The sequence below is a fragment of the Lissotriton vulgaris genome, chromosome 4_1, assembly GCF_964263255.1.
Source record: "Lissotriton vulgaris chromosome 4_1, aLisVul1.2, whole genome shotgun sequence".
In the NCBI taxonomy this organism is placed as follows: domain Eukaryota; kingdom Metazoa; phylum Chordata; class Amphibia; order Caudata; family Salamandridae; genus Lissotriton; species Lissotriton vulgaris.
Window position 1 is genome coordinate 191,907,945 of NC_141691.1, and position 12,840 is coordinate 191,920,784.

The window sequence follows — 12,840 nt, forward strand, 5'->3', positions numbered from 1 at the left end:
TATTTAGTCGAGACTCCCTTTAGAGGAATGGCTATCCATTTTAAATAAATCTCCCCCTCCCTTCTGTGCCGATCCTATCGCAGCGAATGAGGCGCTCAACAGGTGGCTAGAGACCTCTCTCGATCCCATCCTGCCTGTAAATGAGATTAATCATCGCACCGGCAGGAATAAACTGCCTTGGTACTCCACTGATCTGAAGGATCTTAAACGGAGCTGTAAGAGGGCGGAAAGAAAGTGGAGAAATAACTTCTACCTCGAGAATAAAAATGAGTATAGGATGGTTCTCAGGGATTATAAGAAGCACCTTAAAATGGCACAATCATCCTGTTACCAAGGAAAAATTGCTGATGCCGCAAATTCACCCAGGGAAATTTTTAAAATCTTTAAATCTCTAGTTACTCCACCATGTCAGTTAATTGAGGTAAATGATCCCCAGAAACCGTGCACCGAATTGGCCCACTTCTTCGCCAAGAAAGTTGCCAACATATACTCAGCTTTTCCACCCCCACGTGTCACCGAGTCCACGATCCCTCCCTCTGGACCGACCTCCCTCATGAAACTCGAGTCCTTTCCGCCACTAGATCTACCTACGGCTGAAGGGTTCCTCAGGAACCTTAAATCTGGTTCCCCCTCTGACATTGCCCCGCCTTCAGTTTTAAAACAGGCCTCTGACATGGTTGTTCCTGTATCAAGGATGTTATTAACTCCTCTCTGGCGGCAGGTGTAGTTCCCCCTCGGTGGAAGCAGGCCAGTGTCAAAGCTCTGCTAAAAAAAACTAGCCTTGATCCAGAAGAATGGTCCAATTATAGACCTATCTCTCTCCTGCCAGGGGTTAGCAAAATTGCAGAGAAATATGTCAATCGCATACTATCAACATTTATTGAGGATGAGGGCACCTTGCATGTCACCCAAATGGGTTTTAGAACGAGGCATGGAATTGAGACTGCTCTGGTCGCAGTAGTGGAGGAGGCAAGGAAAATTGTGGATGGAGGAGGCTGCGCTGCGGTGGTCCTTTTGGACCTCAGCGCAGCCTTCGATACTGTAAACCACACACTCCTTCTCCAGCGGTTGCGGGAGATTGGCATTGTGGGGACCGCCCATAATTGGTTTTGGTCCTTCCTTGCGAACAGATCCTTTGCAGTTTTTGAGGAGGAAGCAGCATCCGAACAATTCCCACTGCATTACGGCGTTCCCCAGGGATCCTCATTGAGCCCGACCCTATTTAATATCTACATGAGGCCCCTGGCTAATGAGAGCCTTCCCTGGGGAATCCAATTGGTCACCTACGCCGACGATACGCAGTTGGTGGTTTCCCTGGCTAGGGCAGATGCTGTGGATTCCAGGGTCAATAACCTTTCCCCGTGTCTTACCAAGGTCCTCGATTGGATGGACGCCTCTTTTCTGAAACTTAACGGTTCAAAAACAGAGATTATGATGCTGGGATATGAGGCCCCCATCAATCTTGACGCTTGGTGGCCCATATGTTTGGGTCCGCCCCCTCCCCCGAAGGAGAAAATTGAAAGTCTGGGGGTGTGGCTTGATCCCACCTTTAGCTTTCAAGTTCAAGCCTGTAAGGTCGCCGCTACCTGTTACGGCCTTCTGAAGATCCTACGGAAGGTCCTGACCCTTCTTCCGTTCGAGGCAAGACGGATCCTGGTTCAGTCCCTGATCCTCTCGCGGCTTGACTATGCGAACGCGGTCTACTTGGGGGCACCATTAGGGACCATTAAGATACTCCAGTCAGTCCAGAACTGTGCAGCCCGAATGCTTATGGATGTCCCTAGACACAGCTCGGCGAAGACGGCCATCCGGGCTCTACACTGGTTACCTGTTCAGGAAAGGATCCAGTTTAAGGCCGTGTGTATGGCCCACAAATCAGTAATCAACAAGGGCCCTGCCATTCTGTGCCCTCTCCTGAGGAACCATCAAGGGCCCAGAAATCTTAGATCCAACCACCGCAATTTGCTCTCTGTCCCGAAGATCAAGCGTTCTCGTACAGGGGGCCGACGTTTTGCAGTACAGGCAGCAAAAAGTTGGAATCAGTTGCCCGATTACCTGCGGCTTGAGCCTAATCATTTACAGTTTAGAAAGCGGCTGAAGACCTTCCTGTTCTGCTGAGTGATTTGTCTGAGATGGGTCTAAAGCGCTGGGATGTCCCCGGGTAGCCAGCGCTATACAAATCTGTACTCATTCTGTACTCATTCAGTCAGGCTACATGTGTGAGCGGGCCATGCAAATGGTGTACAGCGTCGGGCTGAGGGAGGATCCCTGTGGTACGCCACAGATGATCTTGGAGGCTTTGGAACAGAATGGGGGGAGGCGGATGCTCTGGGTTCTACCGGAGAGGAAGGAGGTGGTCCAATCCAGAGCCTTGTCTTGGATCCATGCTGCATGGAGGCATGCGCATAGTTTGCAGTGGCACATGGTGCTGAAGGCGGCAGGGAGGTCTAGGAGGTCTATATGACCCCATTCCGTATTCCAAAATCCCACATACCATGTCTTCGCATTATTTACAACGCAGAGCCATCACTCCGCAGTACAATCACTCCGCAAAATTTAACCCCGCATATAACTTTACAGCACATGCCTTTACAACGCAAAGGCATGTGTGGTGAAGTTATATGTTGGGAAAAGTTAGAAAATGTACTTACACTATATATATATATATATATATATAAACACTAACCCATCTTACCCTATAAATATACCCTGTACCCCAAAACCCAAACCTACCCCTGAACCCTAAAAATACCCCTGTACCCCAAAACCCAAACCTACCCCTGAACCCTAAAGATACCCCTGTACCTGAAAAACCAAACATACCCCATAACAATAAAAATACCCCTGTACCCCAAAACCCAAACCTACCCCATAACAATAAAAATACCCCTGTACCCCAAAACCCAAACCTACCCCTGAACCCTAAAAATACCCCTGTACCCCAAAACCCAAACATACCCCATAACAATAAAAATACCCCTGTACCCCAAAACCCAAACCTACCCCTGAACCCTAAAAATACCCCTGTACCCCAAAACCCAAACCTACCCCTGAACCCTAAAAATACCCCTGTACCCCAAAACCCAAACATACCCCTGAACCCTAAAAATACCCCTGTACCCCAAAACCCAAACCTACCACTGAACCCTAAAAATACCCCTGTACCCAAAACCCAAACATACCCCTTAACCCTAAAAATACCCCTGTTCCCCAAAACCCAAACCTACCCCTGAACCCTAAAAATACCCCTGTATCCCCAAACCTACCCCGGAACTCTAAAAATACCCCTGTACCCCAAAACCCAAACCTACCCCTGAACCCTAAAAATACCCCTGTACCCCAAAACCCAAACATACCCCTGAACCCTAAAAATACCCCTATATCCCAATACACATACCTATCCCTTAACCCTTAAATACCCCTGCACCCCATAACCCAAACCTACCCTTAAAATACCCCTGAACCCCAAAAACATATACTCCAACACTCCCAACCTAAAACCATACACTTACCATACACTTAAATATAAAAAACATATGCTTTTACCAATCATGCTTTTACAACGAATTTTGTGGTAAAAGTATGCGTGGTAAAAGCATATAATATATAATGGCATGCGTTGTAAAATTTTGCGGAGTAACGGTACCTGCGTTATCATGGTATGAGGAGTAATGGTATGCGGAGTAAAAAATGCGGAGTGACGGTGTTTTACCAGGAGGATGAGTGTTGCGGTCTCACCGTTGCCCAGCAGGGTCCTGATGTCGTCGGTGGTGGCGATGAGGGCAGTCTCTGTGCTGTGGTTGCTGGGGAACTCTGACTGGGAAGGGTCCAGGATTCTGTTTTCTTTGAGGTATTTGGTTAGTTGTCTGTTGACAGTTTTCTAAATGACCTTGGCTGGGAAGGGGAGCAGAGAGATGGGCCGGACGTTCTTGAGGTCTCTTGGGTCTGCCTTAGATTTTTTGAGTAGGGCGTTGATCTCAGCGTGTTTACAGATCTCTGGGAAGATCGCGGTCTCGAGGGAGAGATTGATGACGTTGTGCAGGTGGGGTGCTATGGTGCTGCTTGCTCTGTTGAAGACGTGGTGCAGGAATGCGTCCGACGGCGAGCCGGAGTGGATTGAGCGCATGGCATCGTTGCTCACACTGGCCCAGGCTAGCAGGGTGGTCGTGGTCAATATTGTACAGAGGGTCTGTTGTGTTGCTGTCTGGTGGGGCTGTCTGGGTGTTGAAGCTGTTGTGGATGTCTGCTATCTTGCGGTGAAAGAAGGTGGCGAGGGAGTCGCACAGGGCTTGCAATGGCGGGATGTTGTTGGTGTTGGAGCTAGAGTTGGAGAGTTCCTTCAAGATGTTGAAGAGCTCCTTCCAATTGTGTGCGTTGTTGTCGAGGCGGTCTTTGAAGGAGGTCCTCTTGGCCGCCCTGATGAGGTGTTGGTGGTTGTGGATTGCGCCCTTGTGTGCTGCGTAGCTGTCTGAAGTTTGTTCATTGTGCCATTTCTTCTCTAGTTTCTGGCAGGCTTGCTTGGAGGCTAAGAGTTGGCAGCAGGCCCTCTTGCTGGTGTCTCTGTGGGGGGTTTCTTCAGCGGGATGGGGGTGATGGCGCAGTCCTCGATCCAGCTTCTGATGCTGTGGGCAGCGTTGTCAGTGTTGGAGTGTTCGGTGGGTGGGCTAAGAGCGAGGTTTGTATGTAGTTGGTCTTTGGTGAGTTTGCTCCAGCTGCGGCGGGGGATCTGTTGGGTGCAGTGTTGTGTGGTGGGTTTCTAGAAGGCGAAGTGGATGCAGCGGTTGTTGGTCCAGAGGAGTTCGGTGGTGTGGCTGATGGAGACGTACGGGCTCGAGGGGAAGAGTGGGTCAAGCGTGTGGCCGGCGGCGTGGGTTGGCGTTGTGACGAGTTGCTTCAGTCTGAGGTTGGCAAGGTTATTGATCAGGGTTGTGGCGTTTTTGCCGTTGTTGTTCTCAAGGTGAAAGTTCAGGTCTCCGAGGAGGATGTAGTTGGTGGAGGTCAGGGCGGTGGAGTCGCTGAACTGGGGGCAGGGTCCGGGGGGGTCGGTAGATGAGGGGGCCTCTGAGGGTGGAATTAGGGTCTGTGTGGATCTGGAAATGCATGTCTTCGCCGGTGCTGAGTGTGCGTCGTCGGTGCTAGTCGAGACCCTGATGCTGTTCTTGTGGACGATGGCGATGGCGATTCCTCCTCCGACTCCATTGGCGCGGTCTCCGTGTGTGATCTTGTTGCAGTCTGGGATGGCTATAGCAATGTCGGGTGCGGAGGGATCGTTAAACCAGGTCTCTGTCAGGAAGGCCAAGTCTGGGGATGTTGAGTCGAGCAGCTCCCAGAGCTCAATGGCATGCTTGTGTGCGGAGCGGGTGTTCAGTAGTATGCATCGGAGGTGGTTGGGGTCTTTCTTGGTGGGTGGTTCGTCGGCTCTGAGGCTGGTGTAGCTGCAGTTCCGGCAGGTGAAGGGGCCATGTGCGCATTTTGGGCCGGCCTTGAAGCAGGTGTGGCTCCGTCCGGAGTTGAGAACATGCAGAGTGCGGCTTCGTAGTGACGGCAGTCATCGTGGTGGGTGCGGGGGCCAGGGGTTCTGATGCTGGGCACGGTCCAGGCACGGACGGGCGCAGACAGGCTTGCCTTAGGAGTGCATTCTGCCACCAGTGGCTCGGCCGCGCAGCTGCAGGCGTATATGGGGAGGTGGGAGGGAGGAGCAGCTGGGAGGCGGGGCAACGAATGGGCCGTGGGCAGTCATGGGGTCGGTCCGCAGGGGAGGCAGCAGCGAGGGTTGTGAGGGACAACGAAGGTAACAGAAGGAAAAGGGGCTTAAAAATCGAAGGTAAAATGAGTGGCACAGAAGGCAAAAGGGCACAAAAAACGAGTGGAAACAAGGCAAACAGGGCTCAGAAATGAGGAAAAAACGAGTGGTACAGAGGGCAAAAGGGCACAAAAAACGAGTGGAACGGAGGGCAGAAGGGCACAAAAAATGAGGGAAAAACAAGTGGAACAGAGGGCAGAAAGGCACAAAAAACGAGGGAAAAACGAGTGGAACAGGGGGCAGAAGGGCACAAAAAAGAGGTAGAACAGAGGGGAGAAAGACACAAAAAATTAGGGAAAAACGAGTGGCACAGAGGGCAGAAAGGCACAAAAAAACAAGGGAAAAACGAGTGGAACAGAGGGCACAAAAGCACAAAAAACGAGGGAAAAACGAATGGAACAGAGGGCAGAATGGGCAGAGAGGCACGGGGGCAGCAAGGGGAACAGAAGGGAAAACCGGGCAGAGACACGGGGGCAGTGAGTGGTACAGAAGGAAAGACTGGGCAGAGAGAGCACGGGGACAGCGAGGGGAACAAATGGAAGAAAAAGGGGCACAGATCACGTACAGGGGGAGACAGACAACGGCAGTCACAGACGCAACAATGAAAATACAGACAATACAATAAAAGCAATAAAGCGGAGGATGAACAAACCTATCTACGGCCTACCACTGGCCACCAGGGATGAGGTGCAGGTGGTAGCCTGCGGTGGTGGAGGGTCTCGAACTTCCTCAGCAGCGGCAGCTGGGGCAGGGAGGCACAGGCGGTGCTGTGCGGGGGGGGGGGCGACCTACCTGCTGGGGTCAAGGGTCGCTCCCTTAGTTACTGTGGCCCAATTAATCAGACTATTGATAAAGATTACAGATGCGCTGACGTATTGGAATCATGGAGCATAGGATTGACCATTAAAATGCGAAGTTTATGTTAGTGAATTAACTGAGGCCTCCTGCTGTTATGCACCATTGGGCCATATTATCAAGAACGGCGATAACATTATTGCTGCTTTAGCTGCAGAAAACTGCCGCTAAAGCGGCTTTTAGGGGCTTGATAATATGCCCTTGTGAATTCCCATTGAAGCCTTGGTTCACACCAGAACCTGGGCTTCTATGCGAATTCACAATGGCATATTATCAAGCCCTTATCGCCATTTTAGCGGCAGTTTTCTGTCACTAAAGCAGCAATAATGTTAACTCAGTTCTTGATAATATGGCCCATGGAGTTGCATTACAGATGCACACGTTCATTTTGTTAGGCACGGGGAAGTAAAGTGATTTGCCCAAAATCACAGGATGTTGAACGTCCCTGCCGAGACTCGTACCCCCTTCTGCTGCATTGAGGTCGACACTAGTGGTTAGGTCTCTCTTCCCTGCTCCTCCTGTTACCCACACCTCTTCCTGACTGTACTTCCCCCTACTCCTGCCTCTCAGCGCCTCTGCCACTTCCCCCGGCCTGTACCTCTGCTTGGCCATATGTCTTCCTGTCTGCATCTACCCGAGCGCACACCTTTCCTAGCTAGCGCCTCACCAAGCCTGCAACTAACCGCACCTTATCCATCAGCACTTCTCCTTCCTACTGCTTCTGCCGGCCTCCGCCCATAGCTCTGAATGCCTATACCTTCCCGGTACGTTAGCATACGTCATTCAGCCACAGCGTCGAAAAAGCCAGTAGGTTTGACATATAATTAAAAAACCCAAGCAAGACCTATTTGCGTGGCAAATGCTTGTTAGTAGGGGAAAGCATATCCTTTCAGGACATAGGAAAATTATGCGTGCGAAGAGGAGGGGACCGGCCATTCTTTTACAATGCTGGTTTTCTAATTCTCAACAGAATTGTTAGCTTTTCCCCTTTTATACTTCACATGTTCCAAGTGTTTGGTAAATAACAAAAATACAAACAGACAGGTTGGCAGTAAAGGAAGTGCTCGAATACATATTACCTTCTTATATCTGGAAGTTAACATTCTCTGCCCTCTTTTATTAGCATAAAGAGGTCTCCAGACATCCTAGATGAGCTAAAAAACAACAATGACCTTTAAATGTAGATCTTAGTGCTTGTTATCATCCAACCTGCCAGCTCCAACAAGCGAACATTTAATAATATCAGGACAGACAGGCAGCTGAAGCCCTATAACTTTATTATCAAGCAGGCTGCCTCCTTCCATTTGTAATAACCCTTGGAGTGAACATAGTGTCATTGCTAACCAGAGAAAGCAGCTTCACAACCACTCATTTGAAACACATTGACAGGCTCTCAGGCCTTCAGTACCTTAAACGAAATATGTCAACTCAACGAATAAATATGCCATGACACATTATCAAAGCACACACGTCAATACTTTTACCTTTGTCTTGCTGACAGTGGAGATCTTGAACATGGCAGTCAGAAAATAAATAGAGAAACTAACTGGCAAGTACTTTATTGCCTGAAGTGTTATTTATTTTTTGCAGTTGAAAGAGCACTGGACTCCTCCACGGAGAGCGTGTGTATTGTAGCAGGATGGTCTTGTACTATGAAGTGCTGTACATAAGGCTTTAAGCTGTGTGTTTGATCCGGTAGTGGCTGAGATTACAGGCACCATGCTTTAAATAAAGAAACTTTGTCTCCCTGCTCGGATATTGGCAACACAGTTGTTGTTTTTTCAGTGTTATACATATGTATAGTTTCAAGTACAAAGAGATGAAGTGACTTGACAACATTCACACACATTTTAGGCGTAAAATAAAAGCTTTTATCAGCAACTTTCATCTTATGGAGGATGACAAAAATTTACATCAGGGTTAGAGACTGCCCATTGCTTATTATTAAGTGACCTTTTGTCACGCTTTTTGCTTGTTTTTGATTGATGGCTTTCCTTCCTCCTCTTGTATTTGCGCCTCCCTTTTATTGGATGACTTGCATCTCACAACAGCTCACATTCAAGGAACAATTTTTTTGGCTTTTGGTGTGTGTGTGTTTTCGTGCTCTCTCCTGTGTGCTGCTTTGCTGTTCAAGTCCCTGCCCTCCCCCTCTCTTTGTTGCCCCCTCCACAAGCGGGTCTTTTAATATACTCCTATTGTTTGGATTCTGACATCTACCCACTAGGTGGTGCTCACGAGGACATGGGGGTTCAGTCTTTATACCAGTATGAGACCAAACACTTTCCACCAATTTGCATGTTCTGCTTCACACCTCCCCTCAGTCCAGGTTCTCACAGCAACTTCCTGTGCATTATTATCATTGTCATTCTGTCGCCAAACTTTGCCGAGAGCTTACCGTAGTGGCGGAGCTATGTTCTGTATCTTGGTTCCTGCATCCTATAGTTATTTTTACTATTTCATTATTTCCTAGATGCATTTATAGATCCATCCTGCGCTTGCCTCTTTCTTTGCTCGAAACCACATTCCGCTCGGTTTTCTTGTTTCCCTTCTGTTTTTTTCTGGTTTCACCAGCGGTCCCAAAGCAGCCTTCTCCTCCTGATTCCTAGCATGTGGATAATTACGTGCACCTGAGTTCTCTCCATACACCTGATCCCCTCCCATGAGCTTCCAGCTATTTCATCCCTGTAAGCATAGTACGCAGTACTTTACGACAGTCTTTACTACTGTGGTTCGTTGTGATTGGATGGAACCGATCGCTCAAGGTCACACAGGCACCACTTTTTTTGACCATCATTTCTACATAATATTGCATTCTGAGAAGTATAATCTTGGTTCATTTTAATTGTGCCAATTGGAGCAACATAGCTGAGAACAATAATTTCTTAAAACAAAGTCCAGGAATAGAAAAGTGGTCTTCTTGAGACATCTAGATACTGTCCTGCTACTTTGCATCTAAGTTTGCACTTGGATTCTATATTCCACTTTTATCTTGTTCCCATTTACCTGTTTTTGTTACTGGTTTGTCTGTTTCTATTTCTTATTATTTCTGACTAACTGTCCCTGTGGTTGCCGTTGTTTCTTGTTCACCCTGAAGGCTTCCAGACCCATCCTTATTATATATAGGTGCTGCTTTCTACGCCCGTGCAAGCTACCATGCTGCCTGACTTATAAATTCCACCATTTGAGCGATTCTGGGGGTTCACCTTTGAACCATTGAGACCTCGTCATACCGGAAACAATTGGGTGGAAACAGTTGGTATACCACGCCCTGCTATCCGAGAAATTCCACCCAAGTACTTTGTGATTTCTGCGCTTGGAACATTCCCATTACCAGACCAAGAGACGTGTGACGGGTCACATGATTTTTAGCTGCCCCTGAAACGAGTACTCATCCCCGTGGCACATCAAATTGGTCTTGTGTCACCAGATATATTAAGCACCAAGACAATGAACTTTGGAAACTTACAAGTCCTCTTCTTATTGTCCTGAAACCTATTATCAGACCCAGAACAACGCGATCTGGGGTTGACTACCTATTGACCTATACATGAATGAACATTACTACACAGGTTACTGAACCTATAGACTATAAAAGCCCTGACGAAGTTCCTATGGCACTTGGGAACGAAACGCGTTGGCTATGTGCCGGTGTTGTTTTATTCAAGAATTCAATAAAAAGAAGATTCCATAAAGTACTTAGTTATCATTAGTCCTGACTTCTACGAAGTGCACCTTCCTTTGGTTTGAATTCTTATTATATGCAGATACCTTGCAATATGATGTTCCCTATTCTCTCTGCATCTTCTCTTCCACCATTGTTAGTGTATAGATTTCTCAGTCTTGATTCCAGCATTCATAGTTGTGTTTGCCTACTGCTAGTCATGACATGGTTCAGATTTGTAGTTCTACTGCTGCTTTTCCTTGATCCCAGTTTTAACTGCTCCTTGTCATAGTGTAAGATGTTTATACCGTACAGAGTGATCCCTTCCAAGGAGCATTCAAACTACAGTTCTATTAGCATGCCTAATGTGCTCCTACTCATTCCTACCTGTGGTTTGCAGTTTATATTTGTATAGTTTTCTGAGTTTATCTTTTGCAGGCTTTCCTACTTCATGTCAAATGGAAAGGGGCGACCACTCGGTCCCCCCGAACGTATGGTGGAGTACCCCGATCCCCCTGGGAAGCCATTTTGGGCGGGAGGCGAGTCCCGGCTGGTATGCCCGAAGCGGCGTAGCCGGGGCGCGCCTTCTCCCGCCCAAGAGGGGGCTGTCCTAGACACCTACGCCGATGGCCACGCCCTGGAGGCGGATTGAAGGAGGGTCCACGCCCGCCCGAAGAAGGATAAAAGGAGCAACAAGCCAAGGAAGCATCCTCTTGTTCCTGTGCTCTGAAGCTGCACCTCCCCGTTGCACGTGAGCTCGAGACGGAACGAAGAGCCAATTTTGAAAATTTGTAATTTTCTGTTTTCTCTTTTAGCGCTTCAAGCTTTGGTTCCAGGACCTTTCGGTCGACTATCGTGTGAAAATGCCGGGCAAAAGGGTCGGAAAGAAGGTTAGCACCGACCAAATGCTTCGTATGCTGGTAAAGGATATGGCGAACATGAAGAAGCAGATGGCGGCCATGAATGGTACGGGCCGGCCTAAGAAAGTCATCGGACCAGCATTGCCGGGGATAGTCCCTGCCGGGAGAGGTAAAAGGGCCAGGAACAGGGCGGCTGGGGATGAGGCACCGGTTCCCGAGTCTCCTCCGGCGAGCCCGGTCAGGCCGGTAGAAGCCCCAGTTCCGATTCCGGACGCAGGTCAGCCGATCCCTGTCGTAGTTACCCCGGTGAACGAGGGAGATATGCCACCTGAGTTGGCCGCCCAGTTGGCGGCATGGTTGGGCAAGAATAATGAGGGTGCCATTGCTCCGGGGGATACGGCCGAAGAGGCCAAATTAATAATGAAGCAGTTGCGGCAATCGCGAGATGCTGCGAAGGCACCTTGTCCTTTTGTTCCCTCTCAGGTTCCCGCGGAACAACCGTCCTCGAGCGTTGGAACAGCGGCTGCAGCAAGTTCAGCTGATTCGGGTAAGAAGCCGTTGCCAATGGCTGGGGAGGGGTCGTTACCCTCAAGGAGGGAAAAGGTGGTCCAACATATCCCGTTGGCCACAAAGGAAATGATATGGGCGGATAAATATGTGAACATATTTTCGCTATTGACTGATCATTATGAAATAAAACATGTTAGAAATCAGAAGGAATTGTTGCATCCAAATGTATGGCGAGCAAAGATGGCGGGTTTCAGAGTTGATGAGACAATCGCTAATTAGGCCAGGGCTTTTGGGATGTTTACTGCAATCATGGGGGAGCGTAGGCCCGAGGTATTGACTGAACTGGCTTGTTACCAGACACGGATAATGGAATTTTATGAATCATACGAAGGTGATCAATGGTTGGGTTATGATAACAAATTTCGTAAGGCCAAAGAGCACGACTCATCCCTGACGTGGGATTGTTTCGACTCCATTTCCTGGCAGAAACAGGTTAGGTCTAACCCGGCAAAGCCATCTTCGCTTGGCGGGAATGGGGCAGAGCCTTCCCGCCATTTCCCGTTGGTGCCCTTTCGAGCGGGCACCGGTAGTGATCAGCACACAAAGAGTAATGGGAACTCTGGCAAGAAAGGGGTCTGTTGGAGCTTCAACAGGGGTAAGTGCACTAGACCACAGGGGACGTGCAAGTTCAGGCATGAGTGTGCAGGGTGCGGACAGTCTTCACACCCCGAGAGTTCATGCCGAGCCAAGAATGGCGATGCAGGGGGCAGAGGCGGCGCCAAACAGGTCTAGTGACGGCCGAGGGGCGCTGCTACCTACTCCTATCGACATCATGGCAATGATCCCCTGGCTGAACGAATACCCTGATCATGTCTCCACTGGGGTGTTGAGAGACGGTTTCTCAAGTGGTTTCCGCATCCCGGCGGGGGATTTTCGGGGGGAAGCACTGTGTAAAAACCAACTGTCGGTTCTACAGAATACGGTTGTAGTACAGGCAAAGATTGCAAAGGAGGTGGCCCGAGGTCGGGTTGCGGGTCCTTATGCGAACCCGCCTGTTCATAATTTTGTTTGTTCACCGTTGGGTGTAGTCCCCAAGAAGGACCCAGGTGAGTTTCGGTTAATACATAATTTGTCCGCTCGTAAGGGTCTTT